At 40.6% G+C, this 27,030-nt stretch overlaps 2 long non-coding RNA genes across 3 annotated transcripts; one reads left to right on the forward strand and one right to left on the reverse strand.

The window, feature by feature from the left end:
• Positions 1 to 7,427: 7,427 nt before the first annotated feature.
• LOC124298022 (uncharacterized) lies at positions 7,428 to 11,708 on the reverse strand. Its single transcript, XR_006906704.1, has 2 exons — positions 11,667 to 11,708; positions 7,428 to 7,558 (listed from the first exon to the last, which is right to left on the reverse strand). It is a non-coding gene; the product is annotated as an uncharacterized LOC124298022 (long non-coding RNA).
• On the forward strand, positions 9,603 to 10,424 carry LOC124298015 (uncharacterized). 2 transcript variants are annotated; one of them, XR_006906703.1, is made up of 4 exons: positions 9,603 to 9,687; positions 9,794 to 9,869; positions 9,953 to 10,018; positions 10,372 to 10,424. It is a non-coding gene; the product is annotated as an uncharacterized LOC124298015 (long non-coding RNA). The 2 variants fall into 2 exon arrangements; XR_006906701.1 differs by lacking the exon at positions 10,372 to 10,424 and having other exon boundaries at positions 9,953 to 10,289.
• Positions 11,709 to 27,030: the final 15,322 nt, after the last annotated feature.

Genomic DNA, 27,030 nt, shown 5'->3' on the forward strand with positions numbered 1-27,030 from the left:
TTTCTTCAGCTGTTGGTCCTTTGCTATTCTACACGTCTATTTTGCATTTCTGAGAGTCCAATTTGTCTTCAAAAATCGCATAAAAAGCAAGGTTTACCCTATAAACAACGGATCAAAAATTATGGCCGAAACACATAAAATTTTCATCGGGTTCTCAAAAAGGTGGGGAAGAAAAATTACAAATTCATACCTCGAAGTCGTAGTTTGTTCAATATGCCACTGTATGCCACAATAAGAGGTAAGGCCACTGTAGCGGCGGAAAAAGTATGCATATTCTGGGCATTTTTTTCATCGGGACAATGAAATAAATCACAATTCTGAAAAAGTGCTTTATTGTACGTATCATAAACTGGATTATTATTTTTTTCAAAGTAATGTAAAAGGAAATGGCGGCTGCACAGCTTTTCGTCGACGAAGCCTTTTTTTCAAAGACGCGTGGCCGGACCAACTGCACCTGCAATTTTTAATTCACGGTAAATGAAAAACTTTTTTCGGTTATACATGCGAATAACTACAGAAGTACGCAGGATTTTTTTGATATATCGATTTTTGCACAAACGCCGTGTTTTTGAAATAACAGTTCAAAATTCTGCGCGAGCTCTTCTTTTCTGTACGCTTCTTTGATGCGTTGCTCGTCCACCTTCAGGCATCCATTATAGCTGTTAGGCCCGATTTTCATGTCCATAGCATCCATTATGTGCGTAATTCATGAAAGGCCGTCGTTGTACACACAAATGGAAATATTTGTCGCAATATCCAGTACAATTTTTCCGCTGGCAACTGATTTGTGCGCTAAAGCCCACACCGTCGAATTGAAACTTTCATTACTGTTCTGAGAGTAAAATCACCGATACATCGAACGAGAAGATTGTCACTGCTAAGTTCTTCATAAATAGGTTTTATGGCCTCGAAGACATCTTTACTGAGAGCTGGCTCGTGTTTACAGCTGTCAAAAGTATTCGTAGCCTTTGTTTTTTGCCAATTTCACCATGAAACTTCTCCTACTGAGCACTTATCATGTTGCGGATTTTCATCTGTCGATAATTTACGGTATAGTGTGGCCCATATATCATTTCTCATTTTTTGCACTGATTCAGTATTTCTTGGGATTGCCAATCCGTAATGAATAGTCAAACTGTCCATTAGCTTTCCGGTTAACTTTCCTTTTCCGCCACAGCCTTTTACTTTTTTCTGTTTTGTTATCGCAATCGGGTGCACATCCTTTTTTGCACATGGTCAACGCATTCTTTCTCGAACACTGTAAAGTTTTCATATGGCTTAGCATTAACGATTCCTTTGAATGTTTTCGAGTCACCATCGCCTACGTAATATGCGTATTTCACGTCATGCAAAGATTGAGAGCGCTGAAACATTTCAATAACTGCATTAACCTTCATATTTCCAGCCGACCCTTCGTAATTTGCATTACATTCACTTGCACGACTTTCTGCCCATTTAGCGTATTCTTCAGTGTCACGTTTATTACTTCAATATTCACATGGTTTACAGTATTGACATTTTACCACATAATCGATGACTTCACCGGTATTATACCCAATTAAAGTGACTATGCCAAACAACGACGAAAAACCTCTCTTTATCCACGTGCCATCACGTGATACAGTAATACCATTTATTTCCCCTTTGTCAGTGCAAATTGCTTTCTCATCTTTTGTAGCGTTTGAGATAGTCATTTTGCAAACAGCATCAGTCGCAGTAAAAATTTTTCGAACAATTTCATCGTAAAATGAGTGAAACATTGGTTGGGGCAGTTCCATAAAAGCACAAAACTTTGTAATAATGTGTAGACCAAATCCAAGCAATCTCTTGGCAAATACGATTCGGCGGATAATCTCATAGTCATTTCCAATAAATGGGCCACTCGAGATAGTTTTTTGTTCACAATTTTCACAGGACACTACCATTTTAAATCCCAAGCCTTGCCTGCCATTTTCACTAAATTTCACTTTCGATTTTCACACTTTGCAAACGACGAGATTTGAAATAGCACAAAAAACTGCAATAAAATTTATCAAGCGATATTCAAAAACTTCGTCCACTTCAACGTCGTATAGATCTTCCATCATTTTCAGTTTCTTTGCGGAAGTACTAACGTTCGAATCGTCCGGAGCCTCTAATTCATAACGGTTCAACGGTCGTCTTCTTGGTATTTTCGGTTTTTTTTTTAACGGAAGTACTTTTTGACCCTTTTTTCCAAGGTAAATTATTTTTTCACTCATTTTGAAAATAAAGTAAATACGGCACAATGATAAAAATACTATTATAAACAAAATTTTTAAATAAAGCGTAGAAAAACACGTGGCGTGCGAATAGCGTGCTTTTTCAATGGCGAACGGTGCGTAACTGACGCTACACAGACGCTTTTCGTATGTGCGTGTGAAAAATAACGACATTTATAATCACCTATTTGAAAGTCCCTTCAAGTATAAAATAAATTCCTCACCTGGTGCCATTTACTTGCTCCAACTTCATAAATTACGGCGCGCCGTAGTGTTCACAAAAGGCGATTGCATCGGATAGAGAAGGGCTGCGCCAAAATTTAAAATAGAAGTATTTAGACATTTTTCCCACCTTAATCATTTGCGAAAAGGCGAAAAATGTCGGCGATTTTTTTTTTTCTTCTTGAAGCTTCTTAAAACTTCAAGAGTATTTTAACACACATTTCAAATGTACGAGCAAAAATTTTTATCATTCAACTGTCGCAGAACGGCAGCGTTATTAGCTGACCCGTTAACTGAGGAATAAACCTTTAGTCCACGGCTGACGATCGAAAGGTCAAGCCGGTTGAGTCTGCAATCGGCAGCAAAGGTGAAGTACGTATTTCTTGTCTGGAATATAAGAACTGAATTCATTATACATCATATCATATCACATCATACATCATACATCGTACATCATACCATACATCATACAGAGTATTGAAGTTCGAACCAAAGTTTGAATATCGGATGTTCGGATGTTCTGAAAGTGACGTCACCTAAAATTTTTTTTCTCCTGACGACATCGATCTATACAGACGAAAATCAGCTAGCCGAATTCCTCAGTCCGGAAACAACCGCGCAGTAGAGCGGACGCGTGAGAATCGTGCTCCGCGGATTTCGAGGACCGGGTTCTCTACCTCCTGGATCCTGCACTACGGGTCCGCTTCCTGGTGCAACTGGAGTGCCAGAACAAGCGCTCCGTAGTTTCTGCGCTCCAGGTCCGCTACCTGGTGAAACTTGAATTCTAGGACAAACACTCCGTGGTTCCTGCGCTCCAGGTACGTAACAGGTGAAACTCTACTTTCAGAACAAGCGCTTCGCAGTTTCTGTGCTCAAGGTCACTACCTAGCGAAACCTGACTTCCAGAACAAGCGTTCCGTAGTCCTGAGTGTCCAGATCCTTGACCTGGTGACTTTTGACCTTCAGGGCTGATTATCCGTAGTTTTCCAGTTTTTCGTAGCTCTCCATTGTTCCTGCGCTCCAGGTCCACAACATGGTAAAACTCGACTTCCAGGACAAGCACTCCGCGGTTCCTGCGCTCCAGGTCCGCTACCTGATGCAACTCGACTTCAGGGACAAGCGCTCAGTAGTTTCTGCGCGCCGGGTTCACTACACAGTGAAACTCGACTTCCAGAACAAGTGTTATGGCAAAGTATCGCTTCAACGCCAAAATTGGCCGATTCTATTCTACCACACTTATTTTGTTTTTTTTTTCTCTATCCTCACGTTTATTACAATACGTTTGCGTGTGCTTCGCCCAGCAACGGAGCTGTTGCGGTGACCACGTTTAGTCCGAACCTATCTCTCAATCGAGGAACATGTATTAATAAATGAAGCATTATTTTACGTGTCGAGTATTCAGTTATCATTTGTTGCAACATTCCCAAGCATCCCGTCACTTCTCCCTCGCGTCATTCTCGAATTAAGGGTTCGCAGTTTTTCTCTAAACAACAAGCGCTCCGTAATTCTGACTGTCCAGGTCATTCACCTGGTGACTTTTGGCCTCCAGGACTAATTTTCAAGTTTACAAGTTTGATTATTGAAAACGTCACGTTTTGTACCATCAAACTAATATGCATGCTTCGGATGACATTTTGAATCGGGAAAAGAACCGAACGACCAGGATCAACAAATTGCAATTGCAATTGGGCAATAATCCTGACACAAAATTTTCGTTGTGTTCTGATACTGGAAATGAAAATTAGTATCCGAGGTATAACCCGAGGTGATTCGCGGTGGTCGTTCGATGTGGTTGAAAGTGGTGGGAGGTGGTCGCAGGTGGTTAGGGGTGGTTGCGGGTGATCAAGGTGGATGAGGAGGAGACCGAGGAGGAGCGGGACGAGAAAGATGAGAAAAACAAGGTGGATGAGGAGGACGAGGATTTGTGCACGGTGAGTAAATAACTTTCGTGATATATTATGGCAATTGTACTTCTATTTTAATAATATTTTTTGAACTCGTCACGGCTACAATAGATTATTTCGATTTATTTTTCGCGCAAGCCCAAATTCAGGGGCCGTCAATGCGATAATCAAATTTATTATAAAATCGATTAGTTAATGACTTACATTAATCCTTACACAATATTTTTGATGTGTTCTTATACTGAAAATATTTATTACTATTCAAGGTATAACCGGAGGTGGTTGGAGGTGGCTGTTGGAGGTGGTTGCAGCTGATCGAGGAGGAGGACGAAGAAGACGAGAACGAGGATTTCCGCACGGTGAGTAAAACATTTTTATAACATCAAATGGCAATTGTCATTATATTTTATCTACAATTTTTCAATCTTGTCACGTTTACAATTAATTATTTCAATTCATTTTTCGCTCATGCCCAAATTCAGTGGCTATCAGTGCGCTAGTGAAATTTCTACAATTTTCCATAATTTTCTCATAATCTTCTTGGTGAAATTTGTCAATACTAAAATTATAACAATCCTTACACAATATTTTTTATGTGTTCTAATATTTAAAATATTTATTACTATTCCAGGTGTAAGCCGAGGTGGTTATCGGTGGTTGTTGGAGGTGGTTGGCGGTGGTTGGCAGTGGTTGGAGGTGAACGAGGAGGAGAACGAGGAAGACGAGGAAACCAAGGTGGACGAGGATGATGAGGATTTGTGCACTGTGAGTATAACATTCTTAAGTAACGAATAGAGTAGGAGTAGAAGTGGAAATAGGAGTAGGAGTAGGAGTAGAAGTTGGAGTGGGAAGGGGAGTAAAGGGGAGGGGCGGGAAGGGTATGAAAGGGGGGAGGGGTTTGGGGGGATGGGATGGGATGGGGGAAGGGGGAGGGGAAGGGGGACGCAACTCCCAAGCTAGGAATGAGCGCACGCGCGCTGAGGTGCCGGGAGACCCCCCGAAGTTATGCTTCGGTGGTTCCGGGGAGTCTCTCATCCCGTACCAGAGTGGCCGGTGGGTTTTTAGTGGGGGCGGGTCCCACACTACCCTGTGTTTCTTGCGTGAAACACAGGGTGTGCATAAGGCACTTTCCCATCGAGAGAGAAGAAAAAAAAAAAAGGGTAGGGTAGGGTAGGGTCCCCTATCCTCCCCTCCCCACCCCGCCCACCCTGCCACCCCTCCCCACACCCCACAAAAATATTTCAAACTTGTCATGTTTACAATGAATTGTTTCAATTCATTTTTCACGCAAGCACATATTCAGTAGCTTCGAACGCGCTAATGAAATTTATTACATATTGATTAAATAATTAATTAGAATAATCCTTACATAATATTTTTGATGTGTTCTTAGTCTGAGAATATTTATTACCATTCCAGGTATATCCCGAGGTGGTTGACGGTGGTTGGAGGTGGTCGAGCTGGACGAGGTGGAGGACGAGGGTTCGTGCTCGGTGAGTTTAACATTTTTACAATATTTGATGAAGTAGAATCAGCATCAGAAGTAGGATCAGGGGAAGATGTAGAAATAGGAGGAGAAGTAGGAGTAGTGGTAGGAATAGGACTCGGAGTAGGAATATGAGTAGAAGTAGGAATAGTAGGAGTTAGAGTGGGATTAGGAGTAGGAGTAGGAGCAGAAGTAGGTAGGGCGGGGTGGGTCGTGAGAGGGGAGGGGAGGGGGGGGGGGGGGCGGACAGGGGATATTATCATATCAAGTTATCAGTAATAAGCAATTGCGGGTAAAATATTAGCTTACTTTTGTAAGTATTTATGAACGTAGCCTCTATGAATATTCCTTGTTGGTATATAAGGTCTGGCAACGTACCTACTTTCTGTAAGAGATGTTGAAGATTTTCAACATAATTATGTTTCAGTTCTGTGCCCCGCCTACTGATCCACTGGTACATATCCTCCGACGTGACATCGCTGTGCTACGTATAAAGAAGAAAAGATTTATTAAGATGCAAATTGCTCCTCTCTTCTTGCCATTGTGCTTTCAGCCATTGTTGCGCTGTGTGTTTAAAATTTAGGACAGTATATAATATAGAATAACAGGTACAGCTACGAATATAGCACTACAATAAATCTTAGAGAAATGAGCTCTCATTGAGATTTCTCTGTATTTATAACTCGACGCGAGAAGGCAAAAATCAATGTAATGCCATCTGTAAGGTAATTTGACTCGTGTTTACACAACGAGAACTCGTTGGGCATTTTGCGGTGAAATTTGAAAAATTGTTGTACAAGAAATTAAATAACTATAAAAATGGATAAAAAATATTATCTCTAATTGTGAATGTAGCTAATACAGCTTTAACCGTATATTGATTATGTTAATGATCTATTGTTACAAGATCGGAATTAGATAAGCTCTCTAAATACTCTTTTCTAGACTATTAATTTATATCACGTATATGTATACTATGATTACCCTTGCCACGTTTTATGTTGCGCTTGTGTAATTTGTATATTATTAACCTTACGTTTTACTCTATTTGCGACAAGTTGCGAGTGTTTCTAATTTCTTGGCAATTATTTATGTACATGTATGTGTATATATGTATATGTATACTTATGCATGAGTATATACATATCTACACACATTTAAAACTAGATTTTTACAATAAACACAGAGGTTTTAGTATATTCACATACGGATTTCTGTGTATAGGTATACTTGAACTAAAATATCCTTATCTCTAACACGGAGTACTTCGTAATTCGCATTTGTTCTTGTAACCCAATGTCCTGCATACGATGGCAAAAATCGAGATCCAACTTAATTGAGTCTCAAAGCCCTGTTGACATAAAAGCAGCTATTTGATAGAAATTATAGTTTATAGTTTACACAGCCCATTGCATGATATTTGATTATAAATACATATGATTCAATGTATTTAGGAATAATTTATCAAATATACAGAGGTCATGTGCAAATAATAAATGAATTCGACCGCAGTTTGATGTATTCATTAGAGCTTTAACAATAAATTTAAGCTTTGTTACTTCTTTTATTTTATCATGGATAATCTAAAACATTTCTGACTATTCCTGCTGTGGAAGCATGGGGATTAAACCAAATTTAGCAAAAGATTAGAAACAGTGTATGTAGAATATGGGTATTTTTCTAATAATGCAAACACGTGCCGCTAGCTTAGTTTAGACATATCTAGAAAGGTCCGCCTTGCGAATTAGCTTTCCACACAAAGATGAATGATGAATTTTAAGGACTGCATTATCGTTGTTGAATACTCTATGCCTCATGGGAAAAGAAAATCTGTAACGATAAAATTGATGCACCGGATCATCGTCGACTTTAACTTTTGAAATGTCCTACCATTTCCGAACACCTCTAGCCATCCTATTTACCTATATTACTAGATTAGCTATGATATGAAAAGAGAAGAATTATTATTTCATTTCGGAATGGGATTCTATTCGACACGCGCTCGATGTATCCCATAACATTAATATTCAAAATTATTCCAACAACTTTTCATTTGCTCTCTCGATCTTGAATTTTCGTAGGCATATAATCGAAACGCTGTTCTAGCTAGTCGAGAGTGAAGTATCTACGTTGGGTAGAGAAGCAGAATTGTTTTTCGAAAAGTATTCGGATGGAAAAAAATTCAGAGTAACTGTAATACATCGCGGATGCGCTAATTTTGAACGAGATGAAATGGATGCTTCGTATATGAGACAGTATTTAACGCTGCGTAGTGATTTAAAGACCTAAAACGGTGATAGGGAGAGAAAGAACGAAGCTTCTTAACACTTCGAGTGTATTTTAACACACATTTGAAAGATACGAGCAAAATTTTTCATCATCCAACTGTCGCAGAACGGCAGCGTTGTTAGCTGACCCGTTAACTGAAGGATATATCTTCAGTCAACGGCTGACCATCGAAGGGCCTGGCCGCTTGAGTCTGGAATCGGCAGGAGAGATAAAGTGCGTATTTCTTGTATGAAATGTGAAAACTAAAATCATTATACATCATATCACATCATCATACATCATACATCATACATCATACATCATACATCATACATCACCATACATACTATTAAAGGTCGAAACCAAAGTTTGGATGTCGGATGTTCAGAAAGTGACGTCACCAATCGAAAATCAGCTAGCCGAATTCCTCAGTCTGGAAACAACCGCGCAGTAGAGCGGACGGATGAGAGTCGCGCTCCGCAAATTTCGAGTACCGGGTTCTCAACCTCCCGGATCCCGCGCTTCGGGTCCGCTACGCGGTGAAACTCGACTTCCAGGATAAGCGCTCCGTAGTTCCTGGTTCATGTTTCCAATAAATTATTTCAATTCGTTTTTCGCGCAACCCCAAATTCAGTAGCTGTCAGTGCGCTAATGAAATTTCTGTAACTTTATAATCTTCTCATAATCTTTTTGGTAAAATATGTCGATAAAAAATTATATTAAACCTTACACATTATTTTTGATTTGTTCTCATGCTGAAAATATTTATTAGTATTCAAGGTATAACTCGAGGTGGTTGGCGGTGGTCGTTGGAGGTGGTTAGGGGTGGTTGCGGGTAATCAAGGTGATTCCGGAGGAGGGGGACGAGGATTTGTGCTCGGTGAGTTTAACGTATTGATAATATTCGATGGCAATTGTAATTATATTTCATCTAATCTTTTTCAGCCTTGTCATCTTTACAATAAATTATTTCAATTCATTCTTTGCGCAAGCACAAATTCAGTAGCTATAAATGCGCTAGTGAAATTTATTCTACTAGTAATCAATTAATTAATTATATTAATTCTTACACAATATTTTTGATGTGTTCTTATACTGAAAATCTTTATTATTATGGCAGGTATAGCCGGGGTGGTTATCGGTGGTTGTTGGAGGTGGTTAGCGGTGGTTGGAGGTGGACGAGGAGGAGGACGAGAAAGACGAGGAGAACACAGTGGACGAGGAGGACGAGGATTTGTGCTCGGTGAGTAAAACACTTTTATCATATTTGATGGCAATTGTAATTACATTTTATGTAAAATATCTCAAACTTGTCATGTTTACTATAAATTATTTCAATTCATTTTTCGCGCGAGCACAAGTTCAGTGAATATGAATGCGCTAATAAAATTTATTATATAATTGATTAGTTAATTAATTACATCAATCCTTACACAATATTGTTCATGTGTTCTTATACGGGAAATATTTATTACTATTCCAGGTATAACACGAGGTGGTTAGCGGTCGTCGTTGGAGGTGGTTTGAGGTGGTTATGGGATGGTTGCGGGTGATCGAGGATTCCAAGGTAGGCATCTTAGATTTACGAGCAAAGTCTGATTAGTACTTTGTCAATCTTGTGAGACCTATGAGATAAGTTCCTAACCAGACAAAAATATATTGAAAATTTACAGTATTTGACAACAGTGATACCTTATCACATGGACAATGGCCCACCTCATAATCAAGCTTTACAAGTCCTCACTAGGAGTAAGTTTTACAAGTTCTTGGTAACAGTACCAACAATTACTTAATAACTTCATTCGAAATTAATAATATGTTTTTGTTTTCAGTATTAAAGGCTATTAATCAGGATAGTCCAACGGTGCCCACATTATTAACGGACTACATATTGAAAGGTGGGTTGATTTCTTTCACCTTGTCTTGAATCCGTGCGAGATAAACACTTGTATATTTCACGGTCCAGTTATTATCATGAGGTTGAAGTTCGTAATGTTATTCAAGCGATGAATTTTTAGAAAAACTTGGAATACAACTTCAGGATTGTCTGAAAATAAGTAAACCGTAATAAACCAAATAGTAATCATATCAAGTTATCAGTAATAAGCAATTGCGGGTAAATTATTAGCTTACTTTTGTGAATATTTATGAATATAGTCTCTATGAATGTTCATTGTTGGTGTATAAGGTCTGGCAACGTACCTACTTTCTGTGAGACATGTTGAAGATTTTTAACATAATTATGTTTCAGTTCTGTGCCCCACCTACTGATCCACTGGTACATATCCTCCGACGTGACATCGCTCTACTACGTATATAGAAGAAAAGATTTATTAAGATGCAAATTGCTCCTCTCTTCTTGCCATTGTGCTTTCAGCCATTGTTGTGCCGTGTGTTTAAAATTTAGGACAGTATATAATATAGAATAACAGGTACAGCTACGAATATAGCGCCACAATAAATCTTATAGAAATGAGCTCTCATTGAGATTTCTCTGTATTTATAACTCGACGCGAGAAGGCAAAAATTAATGTAATGCCATCTGTAAGGTAATTTGACTCGTGTTTGCACAACGAGAACTCGTTGGGCATTTTGCGGTGAAGTTTGAAAAATTGTTGTACAAGAAATTAAATAACTATAAAAATGGATAAAAAATATTATCTCTAATTGTGAATGTAGCTAATACAGCTTTAACCGTATATTGATTATGTTACTGATCTGTTGTGACAAGATCGGAATTAGATAAGCTCTCTAAATACTCTTTTCTAGACTATTAATTTATATCATGTACATGTAAATGTATACGTCTTTAGTTTATACAATCACTGCACTAGGATTACCCTTGCCACGTTTTATGGTGCGCTTGTGTAATTTGTATATTATTAACCTTACGTTTTACTCTATTTGCGACAAGTTGTGAGTGTTTCTAATTTCTTGGCAATTATTATATATACAGAGATATATAATCTATATACTACATATATTATACTATATACAGAGAGGTATACACAGAGGTTTTAGTATATTCACATACGGATTTCTGTGTATAGGTATACTTGAACTAAAATATCCTTATCTCTAATGCGGAGTTCTTCGTAATTCGCATTTGTTCTTGTAACCCAATGTCCTACATACGATGGCAAAAATCTAGATCCAACTTAACTGAGTCCCAAAACCCTGTTGACATAAAAGCAGCTATTTGATAGAAATTATAGTTTATAGTTTACACAGCCCATTGCATGATATTTCATTATAAATACATATGTTTCAATGTATTTAGAAATAATTTATGAAATGTACAGAGGTCATGTGCAAATAATAAATGAATTCGACCGCAGTTTAATATATTCGTTGGAGCTTTAACAATAAATTTAAGCTTTGTTACTTCTCTTATTTTATTATGGATAATCAAAAACATTTCCGACTATTCGTGCTGTGGAAGCATGGGGATTAAACCAAATGTAGCAAAAGATTAGAAACAGTGTATGTAGAGTACGGGTATTTTTCTAATAATGCAAACACGTGCCGCTAGCTTAGTTTTGACACATCTAGAATACCACGCCTTGCGAATTAGCTTTCCAGACGGAGATGAATGATGAATTTTAAGGACTGCATCATCGTTGTTGAATACTCTATGCCTCATGGGAAACGAAAATCTGTAACGATAAAATTGATGCACCCGATCATCGTCGACTTTAACTTATGAAATGTCCTACCATTTTCGAACACCTCCTACCTCCCCCTGCCACCTCCGACCATCAATGGCCACTTTCGACCACCCCCTATCACCTTCTGCCAGCGCCGACCACCTTCAACCATCCTATTTACCTATATTACTGGATTAGCTATGATATGAAAAGAGAAGAATTATTCATTTCGAAATGGGATTCTATTCGACGCGCACTCGATGTATTCCATAACATTAGTATTCATAATTATTCCAACAACTTTTCATTTGCTCTTTCGATCTTGAATTTTCATAGGCATAGAATCGAAACGCTGTTTTAGCTGGTCGCAAGTGAAGTATCTGCGTTGGGTGGAGGAGCAGAATTTATTTTTCGAAAAGTATTCGGATGGAAAAAAATTCAGAGTAACTGTAATACATCACGGATGCGCTAATTTTGAACGAGATGAAATGGATGCTTCGTATATGAGACAGTATTTAACGCTGCGTAGTGATTTAAAGACCTAAAAAGGTGATAGGGAAAGAAAGAACGAAGCTTCTTAACACTTCGAGTGTATTTTAACACACATTTGAAAGATACGAGCAAAATTTTTCATCATCCAACTGTCGCAGAACGGCAGCGTTGTCAGCTGACCCGTTAACTGAAGGATATATCTTCAGTCAACGGCTGACCATCGAAGGGCCTGGCCGCTTGAGTCTGGAATCGGCAGGAGAGATAAAGTGCGTATTTCTTGTATGAAATGTGAAAACTAAAATCATTGTACATCATATCATATCATCATACATCATACATCGTACATCATACATCATACATCATACATCATATATCATCGTACCTAGTATTACAGTTCGAAACCAAAGTTTGAATTTTCGGATGTTCGGAAAGTGACGTCACCAATCTAAAATCGGCTAGTCGAGTTCCTCAGTCTGGTAACAACCGCGCAGTAGAGCGGACCGTTGAGAGTCGCGCTCCGCAAATTTCGAGTACCGGGTTCTCAACCTCTCGATCCGCGCTTCGGGTCCGCTACGTATTTCGAGTACCGGGTTCTCAACCTCCCGGATCCCGCGCTTCGGGTCCGCTACGCGGTGAAACTCGACTTCCAGGATAAGCGCTCCGTGGTTCCTGGTTCATGTTTACAATAAATTATTTCAATTCGTTTTTCGCGCAACCCCAAATTCGGTAGCTGTCAGTCCGCTAATAAAATTTCTCGACTTCCAGGACAAGCACTCCGTGGTTCCTGGTTCATGTTTACAATAAATTATTTCAATTCGTTTTTCGCGCAACCCCAAATTCGGTAGCTGTCAGTCCGCTAATAAAATTTCTCGACTTCCAGGACAAGCGCTCCGTGGTTCCTGGTTCATGTTTACAATAAATTATTTCAATTCGTTTTTCGCGCAACCCCAAATTCGGTAGCTGTCAGTCCGCTAATAAAATTTCTCGACTTCCAGGACAAGCGCTCCGTGGTTCCTGGTTCATGTTTACAATAAATTATTTCAATTCGTTTTTCGCGCAACCCCAAATTCGGTACCTGTCAGTCCGCTAATAAAATTTCTCGACTTCCAGGACAAGCGCTCCGTGGTTCCTGGTTCATGTTTACAATAAATTATTTCAATTCGTTTTTCGCGCAACCCCAAATTCGGTAGCTGCCAGTCCGCTAATAAAATTTCTCGACTTCCAGGACAAGCGCTCCGTGGTTCCTGGTTCATGTTTACAATAAATTATTTCAATTCGTTTTTCGCGCAACCCCAAATTCGGTACCTGTCAGTCCGCTAATAAAATTTCTCGACTTCCAGGACAAGCGCTCCGTGGTTCCTGGTTCATGTTTACAATAAATTATTTCAATTCGTTTTTCGCGCAACCCCAAATTCGGTAGCTGTCAGTCCGCTAATAAAATTTCTCGACTTCCAGGACAAGCGCTCCGTGGTTCCTGGTTCATGTTTACAATAAATTATTTCAATTCGTTTTTCGCGCAACCCCAAATTCGGTAGTTGTCAGTCCGCTAATAAAATTTCTCGACTTCCAGGACAAGCGCTCCGTGGTTCCTGGTTCATGTTTACAATAAATTATTTCAATTCGTTTTTCGCGCAACCCCAAATTCGGTAGTTGTCAGTCCGCTAATAAAATTTCTCGACTTCCAGGACAAGCGCTCCGTGGTTCCTGGTTCATGTTTACAATAAATTATTTCAATTCGTTTTTCGCGCAACCCCAAATTCGGTAGCTGTCAGTCCGCTAATAAAATTTCTCGACTTCCGGGACAAGCGCTCCGTGGTTCCTGGTTCATGTTTACAATAAATTATTTCAATTCGTTTTCCGCGCACGCCCAAATTCAGTAGCTGTCGGTGCGCTAATAAAATTTCTATAACTTTACAATCTTCTCATAATCTTTTTGGTAAAATACGTCGATAACAAAATTATATCAAACCTTACACATTATTTTTGATTTGTTCTCAAGCTGAAAATATTTATTAGTATTCGAGGTATAACCTGAGGTGGTTGGCGGTGGTCGGAGGTGGACGAGGAGGAGGACGAGGAGGACGAGGATTTGTGCTGGGTGAGTAAAACACTTTTATAATATTTGATGGCAATTGTAATTATATTTGGTCTGAAATATTACAAACTTGTCACGTTTACAATAAATTATTTCAATTCATTTTTCGTGCAAGCACATATTCAGTAGCTATGAATAATCTTATACGATTTATTATATTATTAATTAATTGATTAATATTCTTATAATATCTGGTGGCAATTGTAATTATATTTCATCTGAAATATTACAAACTTGTCACGTTCACAATAAATTATTTCAATTCATTTTTCGTGCAAGCACATATTCAATCGCTATGAATAATCTTATACAATTTCTTATATTATCAATTAATTGATTAATATTCTTATAATATTTGGTGGCAATTGTAATTATATTTCATCTGAAATATTACAAACTTGTCACGTTTACAACAAATTATTTCAATTCATTTCTCGTGCAAGCACATATTCAGTAGCTATGAATAATCTTGTACAATTTATTATATTATTAATTAATTGATTAATTACATTAATCCTCTCACAATATTTTTGATGTGTTCCTATACTAAAAATATTCATTACTATTCCAGGTATCACCCGAGGTGGTCGGAGGTGGACGAGGAGGAGGACCAGGTGGACGAGGAGGAGGACGAGGCGGACGAGGAGGAGGCGGGGTGGGTCGTGGGAGAGGACCTCTCCTCTCCTCAGAGGAGGGGAGGGGGAGGGGCAGGGAAGGGGAAGAGGTGGGCGGGGCGGGGGAAGGGACGGGAAGGGACGGGAAGGGGCGGGGAGGGGCGGGGAGGGGAGGGAGGGAGGAAGGGAGGGCGGGTGGGCGGGAGGGAGGGAGGGAGGGAGGGAGGGCGGGTGGGTGGGCGGGTGGGAGGGAGAGAGTGGAGGACGGATGTCGATGCAAGCCCGTTAGAGTTAAGAGAGCAGTATACCCCCCCCCCCTCCGCCCCGTGCCCACCCACCCGCCCTCCCTCCCACCCGCCCACCCACCCGCCCTCCCTCCCTCCCTCCCTCCCTCCCACCCACCCACCCACCCGCTCTCCCTTCCTCCCTCCCTCCCCTCCCCGCCCCTCCCCGCCCCTTCCCGTCCCTTCCCGTCCCTTCCCCCGCCCCGCCCACCTCTTCCCCTTCCCTGCCCCTCCCCCTCCCCCTCCCCTCCTCTGAGGAGAGGAGAGGTCCTCTCCCACGACCCACCCCGCCTCCTCCTCGTCCGCCTCGTCCTCCTCCTCGTCCACCTGGTCCTCCGCCTCGTCCAGCTCGTCCTCCTCCTCGTCCACCTCCGACCACCTCGGGTGATACCTGGAATAGTAATGAATATTTTTAGTATAGGAACACATCAAAAATATTGTGAGAGGATTAATGTAATTATTCAATTAATTAATAATATAATAAATTGTACAAGATTATTCATAGCTACTGAATATGTGCTTGCACGAGAAATGAATTGAAATAATTTGTTGTAAACGTGACAAGTTTGTAATATTTCAGATGAAATATAATTACAATTGCCACCAAATATTATAAGAATATTAATCAATTAATTGATAATATAAGAAATTGTATAAGATTATTCATAGCGATTGAATATGTGCTTGCACGAAAAATGAATTGAAATAATTTATTGTGAACGTGACAAGTTTGTAATATTTCAGATGAAATATAATTACAATTGCCACCAGATATTATAAGAATATTAATCAATTAATTAATAATATAATAAATCGTATAAGATTATTCATAGCTACTGAATATGTGCTTGCACGAAAAATGAATTGAAATAATTTATTGTAAACGTGACAAGTTTGTAATATTTCAGACCAAATATAATTACAATTGCCATCAAATATTATAAAAGTGTTTTACTCACCCAGCACAAATCCTCGTCCTCCTCGTCCTCCTCCTCGTCCACCTCCGACCACCGCCAACCACCTCAGGTTATACCTCGAATACTAATAAATATTTTCAGCTTGAGAACAAATCAAAAATAATGTGTAAGGTTTGATATAATTTTGTTATCGACGTATTTTACCAAAAAGATTATGAGAAGATTGTAAAGTTATAGAAATTTTATTAGCGCACCGACAGCTACTGAATTTGGGCGTGCGCGGAAAACGAATTGAAATAATTTATTGTAAACATGAACCAGGAACCACGGAGCGCTTGTCCCGGAAGTCGAGAAATTTTATTAGCGGACTGACAGCTACCGAATTTGGGGTTGCGCGAAAAACGAATTGAAATAATTTATTGTAAACATGAACCAGGAACCACGGAGCGCTTGTCCTGGAAGTCGAGAAATTTTATTAGCGGACTGACAACTACCGAATTTGGGGTTGCGCGAAAAACGAATTGAAATAATTTATTGTAAACATGAACCAGGAACCACGGAGCGCTTGTCCTGGAAGTCGAGAAATTTTATTAGCGGACTGACAACTACCGAATTTGGGGTTGCGCGAAAAACGAATTGAAATAATTTATTGTAAACATGAACCAGGAACCACGGAGCGCTTGTCCTGGAAGTCGAGAAATTTTATTAGCGGACTGACAGCTACCGAATTTGGGGTTGCGCGAAAAACGAATTGAAATAATTTATTGTAAACATGAACCAGGAACCACGGAGCGCTTGTCCTGGAAGTCGAGAAATTTTATTAGCGGACTGACAGGTACCGAATTTGGGGTTGCGCGAAAAACGAATTGAAATAATTTATTGTAAACATGAACCAGGACCCAACGAGCGCTTGTCCTGGAAGTCGAGAAATTTTATTAGCGGACTGACAGGTACCGAATTTGGGGTTGCGCGAAAAACGAATTGAAATAATTTATTGTAAACATGAACCAGGACCCAACGAGCGCTTGTCCTGGAAGTCGAGAAATTTTATTAGCGGACTGACAGCTACCGAATTTGGGGTTGCGCGAAAAACGAATTGAAATAATTTATTGTAAACATGAACCAGGAACCACGGAGCGCTTGTCCTGGAAGTCGAGAAATTTTATTAGCGGACTGGCAGCTACCGAATTTGGGGTTGCGCGAAAAACGAATTGAAATAATTTATTGTAAACATGAACCAGGAACCACGGAGCGCTTGTCCTGGAAGTCGAGAAATTTTATTAGCGGACTGACAGCTACCGAATTTGGGGTTGCGCGAAAAACGAATTGAAATAATTTATTGTAAACATGAACCAGGAACCACGGAGCGCTTGTCCTGGAAGTCGAGAAATTTTATTAGCGGACTGACAACTACCGAATTTGGGGTTGCGCGAAAAACGAATTGAAATAATTTATTGTAAACATGAACCAGGAACCACGGAGCGCTTGTCCTGGAAGTCGAGAAATTTTATTAGCGGACTGACAACTACCGAATTTGGGGTTGCGCGAAAAACGAATTGAAATAATTTATTGTAAACATGAACCAGGAACCACGGAGCGCTTGTCCTGGAAGTCGAGAAATTTTATTAGCGGACTGACAGCTACCGAATTTGGGGTTGCGCGAAAAACGAATTGAAATAATTTATTGTAAACATGAACCAGGAACCACGGAGCGCTTGTCCTGGAAGTCGAGAAATTTTATTAGCGGACTGACAGGTACCGAATTTGGGGTTGCGCGAAAAACGAATTGAAATAATTTATTGTAAACATGAACCAGGACCCAACGAGCGCTTGTCCTGGAAGTCGAGAAATTTTATTAGCGGACTGACAGGTACCGAATTTGGGGTTGCGCGAAAAACGAATTGAAATAATTTATTGTAAACATGAACCAGGACCCAACGAGCGCTTGTCCTGGAAGTCGAGAAATTTTATTAGCGGACTGACAGCTACCGAATTTGGGGTTGCGCGAAAAACGAATTGAAATAATTTATTGTAAACATGAACCAGGAACCACGGAGCGCTTGTCCTGGAAGTCGAGAAATTTTATTAGCGGACTGGCAGCTACCGAATTTGGGGTTGCGCGAAAAACGAATTGAAATAATTTATTGTAAACATGAACCAGGAACCACGGAGCGCTTGTCCTGGAAGTCGAGAAATTTTATTAGCGGACTGACAGGTACCGAATTTGGGGTTGCGCGAAAAACGAATTGAAATAATTTATTGTAAACATGAACCAGGAACCACGGAGCGCTTGTCCTGGAAGTCGAGAAATTTTATTAGCGGACTGACAGCTACCGAATTTGGGGTTGCGCGAAAAACGAATTGAAATAATTTATTGTAAACATGAACCAGGAACCACGGAGCGCTTGTCCTGGAAGTCGAGAAATTTTATTAGCGGACTGACAGCTACCGAATTTGGGGTTGCGCGAAAAACGAATTGAAATAATTTATTGTAAACATGAACCAGGAACCACGGAGTGCTTGTCCTGGAAGTCGAGAAATTTTATTAGCGGACTGACAGCTACCGAATTTGGGGTTGCGCGAAAAACGAATTGAAATAATTTATTGTAAACATGAACCAGGAACCACGGAGCGCTTATCCTGGAAGTCGAGTTTCACCGCGTAGCGGACCCGAAGCGCGGGATCCGGGAGGTTGAGAACCCGGTACTCGAAATACGTAGCGGACCCGAAGCGCGGATCGAGAGGTTGAGAACCCGGTACTCGAAATTTGCGGAGCGCGACTCTCAACGGTCCGCTCTACTGCGCGGTTGTTACCAGACTGAGGAACTCGACTAGCCGATTTTAGATTGGTGACGTCACTTTCCGAACATCCGAAAATTCAAACTTTGGTTTCGAACTGTAATACTAGGTACGATGATATATGATGTATGATGTATGATGTATGATGTACGATGTATGATGTATGATGATATGATATGATGTACAATGATTTTAGTTTTCACATTTCATACAAGAAATACGCACTTTATCTCTCCTGCCGATTCCAGACTCAAGCGGCCAGGCCCTTCGATGGTCAGCCGTTGACTGAAGATATATCCTTCAGTTAACGGGTCAGCTGACAACGCTGCCGTTCTGCGACAGTTGGATGATGAAAAATTTTGCTCGTATCTTTCAAATGTGTGTTAAAATACACTCGAAGTGTTAAGAAGCTTCGTTCTTTCTTTCCCTATCACCTTTTTAGGTCTTTAAATCACTACGCAGCGTTAAATACTGTCTCATATACGAAGCATCCATTTCATCTCGTTCAAAATTAGCGCATCCGTGATGTATTACAGTTACTCTGAATTTTTTTCCATCCGAATACTTTTCGAAAAATAAATTCTGCTCCTCCACCCAACGCAGATACTTCACTTGCGACCAGCTAAAACAGCGTTTCGATTCTATGCCTATGAAAATTCAAGATCGAAAGAGCAAATGAAAAGTTGTTGGAATAATTATGAATACTAATGTTATGGAATACATCGAGTGCGCGTCGAATAGAATCCCATTTCGAAATGAATAATTCTTCTCTTTTCATATCATAGCTAATCCAGTAATATAGGTAAATAGGATGGTTGAAGGTGGTCGGCGCTGGCAGAAGGTGATAGGGGGTGGTCGAAAGTGGCCATTGATGGTCGGAGGTGGCAGGGGGAGGTAGGAGGTGTTCGAAAATGGTAGGACATTTCATAAGTTAAAGTCGACGATGATCGGGTGCATCAATTTTATCGTTACAGATTTTCGTTTCCCATGAGGCATAGAGTATTCAACAACGATGATGCAGTCCTTAAAATTCATCATTCATCTCCGTCTGGAAAGCTAATTCGCAAGGCGTGGTATTCTAGATGTGTCAAAACTAAGCTAGCGGCACGTGTTTGCATTATTAGAAAAATACCCGTACTCTACATACACTGTTTCTAATCTTTTGCTACATTTGGTTTAATCCCCATGCTTCCACAGCACGAATAGTCGGAAATGTTTTTGATTATCCATAATAAAATAAGAGAAGTAACAAAGCTTAAATTTATTGTTAAAGCTCCAACGAATATATTAAACTGCGGTCGAATTCATTTATTATTTGCACATGACCTCTGTACATTTCATAAATTATTTCTAAATACATTGAAACATATGTATTTATAATGAAATATCATGCAATGGGCTGTGTAAACTATAAACTATAATTTCTATCAAATAGCTGCTTTTATGTCAACAGGGTTTTGGGACTCAGTTAAGTTGGATCTAGATTTTTGCCATCGTATGTAGGACATTGGGTTACAAGAACAAATGCGAATTACGAAGAACTCCGCATTAGAGATAAGGATATTTTAGTTCAAGTATACCTATACACAGAAATCCGTATGTGAATATACTAAAACCTCTGTGTATACCTCTCTGTATATAGTATAATATATGTAGTATATAGATTATATATCTCTGTATATATAATAATTGCCAAGAAATTAGAAACACTCACAACTTGTCGCAAATAGAGTAAAACGTAAGGTTAATAATATACAAATTACACAAGCGCACCATAAAACGTGGCAAGGGTAATCCTAGTGCAGTGATTGTATAAACTAAAGACGTATACATTTACATGTACATGATATAAATTAATAGTCTAGAAAAGAGTATTTAGAGAGCTTATCTAATTCCGATCTTGTCACAACAGATCAGTAACATAATCAATATACGGTTAAAGCTGTATTAGCTACATTCACAATTAGAGATAATATTTTTTATCCATTTTTATAGTTATTTAATTTCTTGTACAACAATTTTTCAAACTTCACCGCAAAATGCCCAACGAGTTCTCGTTGTGCAAACACGAGTCAAATTACCTTACAGATGGCATTACATTAATTTTTGCCTTCTCGCGTCGAGTTATAAATATAGAGAAATCTCAATGAGAGCTCATTTCTATAAGATTTATTGTGGCGCTATATTCGTAGCTGTACCTGTTATTCTATATTATATACTGTCCTAAATTTTAAACACACGGCACAACAATGGCTGAAAGCACAATGGCAAGAAGAGAGGAGCAATTTGCATCTTAATAAATCTTTTCTTCTTTATACGTAGCACAGCGATGTCACGTCGGAGGATATGTACCAGTGGATCAGTAGGCGGGGCACAGAACTGAAACATAATTATGTTGAAAATCTTCAACATCTCTTACAGAAAGTAGGTACGTTGCCAGACCTTATATACCAACAAGGAATATTCATAGAGGCTACGTTCATAAATACTTACAAAAGTAAGCTAATATTTTACCCGCAATTGCTTATTACTGATAACTTGATATGATAATATCCCCTGTCCGCCCCCCCCCCCCTCCCCTCCCCTCTCACGACCCACCCCGCCCTACCTACTTCTGCTCCTACTCCTACTCCTAATCCCACTCTAACTCCTACTATTCCTACTTCTACTCATATTCCTACTCCGAGTCCTATTCCTACCACTACTCCTACTTCTCCTCCTATTTCTACATCTTCCCCTGATCCTACTTCTGATGCTGATTCTACTTCATCAAATATTGTAAAAATGTTAAACTCACCGAGCACGAACCCTCGTCCTCCACCTCGTCCAGCTCGACCACCTCCAACCACCGTCAACCACCTCGGGATATACCTGGAATGGTAATAAATATTCTCAGACTAAGAACACATCAAAAATATTATGTAAGGATTATTCTAATTAATTATTTAATCAATATGTAATAAATTTCATTAGCGCGTTTGAAGCTACTGAATATGTGCTTGCGTGAAAAATGAATTGAAACAATTTATTGTAAACATGACAAGTTTGAGATATTTTTGTGGGGTGCGGGGAGGGGGGGAAGGGTGGGCGGGGCGGGGAGGGGAGGATAGGGGACCCTACCCAACCCTACCCTACCCTACCCTACCCTTTTTTTTTTTTCTTCTCTCTCGATGGGAAAGTGCCTTATGCACACCCTGTGTTTCACGCAAGAAACACAGGGTAGTGTGGGACCCGCCCCCACTAAAAACCCACCGGCCACTCTGGTACGGGATGAGAGACTCCCCGGAACCACCGAAGCATAACTTCGGGGGGTCTCCCGGCACCTCAGCGCGCGTGCGCTCATTCCTAGCTTGGGAGTTGCGTCCCCCTTCCCCTCCCCCTTCCCCCATCCCATCCCATCCCCCCAAACCCCTCCCCCCTTCCATACCCTTCCCGCCCCTCCCCTCCACTCCCCTTCCCACTCCAACTACAACTTCTACTCCTACTCCTACTCCTTCTCCTGATCCTACTCCTATTCCCACTTCTACTCCTACTCTATTCGTTACTTAATAATGTTATACTCACAGTGCACAAATCCTCATCATCCTCGTCCACCTTGGTTTCCTCGTCTTCCTCGTTCTCCTCCTCGTCCACCTCCAACCACTGCCAACCACCGCCAACCACCTCCAACAACCACCGATAACCACCTCGGCTTACACCTGGAATAGTAATAAATATTTTAAAATTAGAACACATAAAAAATATTGAGTAAGGATTGTTATAATTTTAGTATTGACAAATTTCACCAAGAAGATTATGAGAAAATTATGGAAAATTATAGAAATTTTACTAGCACACTGATAGCCACTGAATTTGGGCATGAGCGAAAAATGAATTGAAATAATTAATTGTAAACGTGACAAGAATGAAAAATTCTAGGTAAAATATAATGACAATTGCCATTTGATGTTATAAAAATGTTTTACTCACCGTGCGGAAATCCTCGTTCTCGTCTTCTTCGTCCTCCTCTTCGATCAGCTGCAACCACCTCCTGCGACCACCTCCGACCACTTTCAACCACATCGAACGACCACCGCCAATCACCTCGGGTTATACCTCGGATACTAATTAACATTTCCAGTATTAAAACACATCAAAATTTTTGTGTAAGGATTATTGCCCAATGGCAATTGCAATTTGTTGATCCTGGTCGTTCGGTTCTTTTCCCGATTCAAAATGTCATCAGAAGCATGCATATTAGTTTGATGGTACAAAACGTGACGTTTTCAATAATCAAATTTGTAAACTTGAAAATTAGTCCTGGAGGGCAAAAGTGACCAGGTCAATGACCTGGACAGTCAGAATTACGGAGCGCTTGTTCTGGAAGTCGAGTTTCACTGTGTAGTGAACCCGGCGCGCAGAAACTACTGAGCGCTTGTCCCTGAAGTCGAGTTGCATCAGGTAGCGGACCTGGAGCGCAGGAACCGCGGAGCGCTTGTCCTGGAAGTCAAGTTTTACCATGTTGTGGACCTGGAGCGCAGGAACAATGGAGAGCTACGAAAAACTGGAAAACTACGGATAATCAGCCCTGAAGGTCAAAAGTCACCAGGTCAAGGATCTGGACAGTCAGGACTACGGAACGCTTGTTCTGGAAGTCGGGTTTCGCTAGGTAGTGACCTTGCGCACAGAAACTGCGAAGCGCTTGTCCTGAAAGTAGAATTTCACCACGTAGCGGACCTGGAGCGCAGCAACCACGCAGCGCTTGGCCTGGAAGTAGAGTTTCACCAGTTACGTACCTGGAGCGCAGGAACAACGGAATGCTTGTCCAGGAATTCAAGTTTCACCAGGTAGCGGACCTGGAGCGCAGAAACTACGGAGCGCTTGTTCTGGCACTCCAGTTGCACCAGGAAGCGGACCCGTAGTGCAGGATCCAGGAGGTAGAGAACCCGGTCCTCGAAATCCGCGGAGCACGATTCTCACGCGTCCGCTCTACTGCGCGGTTGTTTCCAGACTGAGGAATTCGGCTAGCTGATTTTCGTCGTTGACGATTACTACAGACCGATGACGTCAAGAAAAAAAAAATTTTGGGTGACGTCACTTTCTGAATATCCGAACATCCGCACATTCAAACTTTAGTTTCGAACTTTAATACTAGGTATGATGTATGATGTGTGATATCTGATGTATGATGAATGATGATATGATATGACGTATAATGATTTTAGTTTGTACACTTCAGACAAGAAATACGCACTTTATCTTTCCTGCCGATTCCAGAATCAAGCGGCTCAGCCCTTCGATGGTCAGCCGTTGACTAAAGATATTTTCTTCAGATAACGGGTCGGCTAATAACGCTGCCGTTCGGCGACTGTTGGATGATAAGAATGTTTGCTCGTACCTTTCAAACGTGTGTTAAAATACACTCGAAGTTTTAAGAAGCTCCGTTCTGTCTCTCCCTATTTAAAAAAAAATAAAATCTCCGACATTCACCTTTGTAGGTCTTCAAATGAGCACACTGCGTTAAATACTATCTAATATACGAAGCATCCATTTCATCCTGATCAAAACTAGCGCATCCGTGATGTAATGCAATTACTCTGAATTTTTTTCTATCCGAACACTTATCGAAAAACAATTCCGCTTCTTTACCCAACGTAGATACTCCATTTGTGACTGGCGAAAACAGCGTTTCAATTCTATGCCTACGAAAATTCAAGATCGAGAGACCAAATGAAAAGTTGCTGAAATAATTATTAATATTAATGTTATGGAATACATCGAGCGCGTGTCGAATAGAATCCCATTTCGGAATGAATAATTCTTCTACTTTCATATTATAGCCGTATTATTATAGAGAATCTAGTTTGTATCCTGGAAAATTATAAAATTTGTAGTATGCATCACGTCATTAATATCGTACATGGACCGCAGATACTGCATACTTTTTGGTCTCTACATCATTATTACATCTGATCTATTATTATTTATAATCTATGTATACACGCTTTTCTCGGGTACCTATACTTCAATTAAATCACTGTTTTGTCACGAATTTTAGACTAAATTTATTCGCTTTATTAATTTCATGTATCGGTGACAAGTCGGTTAGTACACACAGGGCAAGTACTGGCTTGGGTATAGCATTGTGAAGACTGTGTTACTCGGAAGGTGAATGCAGCCAGCATCATGTCGAAATCGGTAATTCTCCGATGTTCTGCAATAAGTTCTCAACTCTACCGTTGGAACATCTCAGGGAGCGCAAACGCACGACAACTTTCGTTAGTCATACCAGAGCGCATTGGCGCAACTGTCATTATATTCTTCAGTCAACGTAGGAGGTGTTTAGAGGTGTATGGCGGTGATCGGTCGTGATCGAGAAGGACGACGAAGACGACGAAGACGGGCGGTCGGCGGGGGACGAGGAGAACGAAGGTGGTCGGTGGTGGTCGGAGGTGGTTGGCGGTGTTCGGAAATGGTAGGAGGTGGTAGAAGGTGGTTGGTGGCAGCAGGATGTGGCAGGAGATGGATGAAGATCGGTAGGAAGTGTTTGGAGGTGGTAGGACATTGTAGGACATGTCTGGTGGTGCTTGGAGATGATTGCTGGTGGTCGAGGAGGACGCCGCCGAAGAGGACAACGAGGGGGTGGAGGAGGAGGTGGGGGAGATGACCGAGGTGGACGAGGACGATGGTGGTCGGAGGTGGTCGGCGGTGGTTGACGGTGCTCGGTGGTAGTTCGGGGTGGCTTGCGGTGGACGCGGTTACGCTTCTTTTTACGGGGATTATTGAGCTGATCGACATTTTTAAGTCGCAGTCTACAAGTAGTCTTACGTACTCTCTTTTTATCGACTCAATCTCCAGCTTTCATATCGACAGTACTTTGGCTGCTACGAATGTCAGTGCGAGCAAGGAGGCATCCTCCTTGAGTGCGAGCTCGTTAGGTAGAGTCGATAGAGCAGAACTCTCCTACGCTCCCAGGCCCACCTGGACCCACTTGCCCGCCGAAAACTGTTCCAAAAAATGTACCCAGGGGTATCCGTCTTTATGTTCTTCAGTCAACGACGTCAAGTACCTATTCCATCCCCTAGCCCTGTTCGTTATTCAGTTATACTTTGTATAGTGATTTTTTAGTTGCATCTTTCGATTTGATGTTTGACTTGTCTACGACTAGTTAGCGCGCGTATTTCGATGTTTTGTGCACTTGTCCACCGCTGGATGGCGCAGCTTGAGCTGCGTGCCCACAAGGACCCTAGATTAGACACGCGTGTTCCAGTTTTTCCCACTATCGCGTGGGCAAAAATGTTCTACGCGCGTTCGCCCAAAAGTATCTTATAAAAAATTTTAATATTAAACTTACATTACCGCATTAACCAGTTTTGACCAATTTTGCTCATTTTTTTGAGGTTAAGCATCAACCAGTTGCGCCCATAATTTCCTGACGTTCACGAAATAAATAGAAGCACGTATATATTTTGAGGTTAATCATTGTGACAGGTTAGGAATCAGAACCACACCGGGTGCTTTCCATTTAGAGCTCAGTGTGACACAGTGTACAAATTTCTATTGTAAGTGGCCAATCCGGGCAAAGGAATAGACCTGAAATGTTTACACCGTGTCATATTGTGCTCTAAATGGAAAGCATCCATTGTCATACGAAACTTTTGGCGTATTCTCACTAATTTTGTTGCCCACGCGTGTCTTGACCTGTCTAATCTAGGGACCTTGCGTGCCTGTTGCTATCCAAAACACGTTATGGCAACTTCAGGTTAGCATCTCACCTGTGGGAAGGTGTTCTTTACTTACCGTCACTGGATTAACCTTAACCCTTCGAGAACGAACCTATTATGTCGATCATGTAGATCACTGGGTCAAATGACCCTACCCCATTTTTACTGTATTACCATTTCAAATGTACGTGTACAATATTAATATGGGTTTAGCCAACAAACCATGAATATAACATAATATAATTAATGAACTCGTTTGCAGTTCGTCTGTAGATGATTGTAGTGCAAATAGAATAGTTTGATAGTGAACCAATTTCTTTAAATAATACTGTTTTGGTCGTTTGACCAGAGTTCTTCTC

The sequence above is a fragment of the Neodiprion virginianus genome, chromosome 1 (assembly GCF_021901495.1).
Source record: "Neodiprion virginianus isolate iyNeoVirg1 chromosome 1, iyNeoVirg1.1, whole genome shotgun sequence".
Classification (NCBI taxonomy): Eukaryota; Metazoa; Arthropoda; class Insecta; order Hymenoptera; family Diprionidae; genus Neodiprion; species Neodiprion virginianus.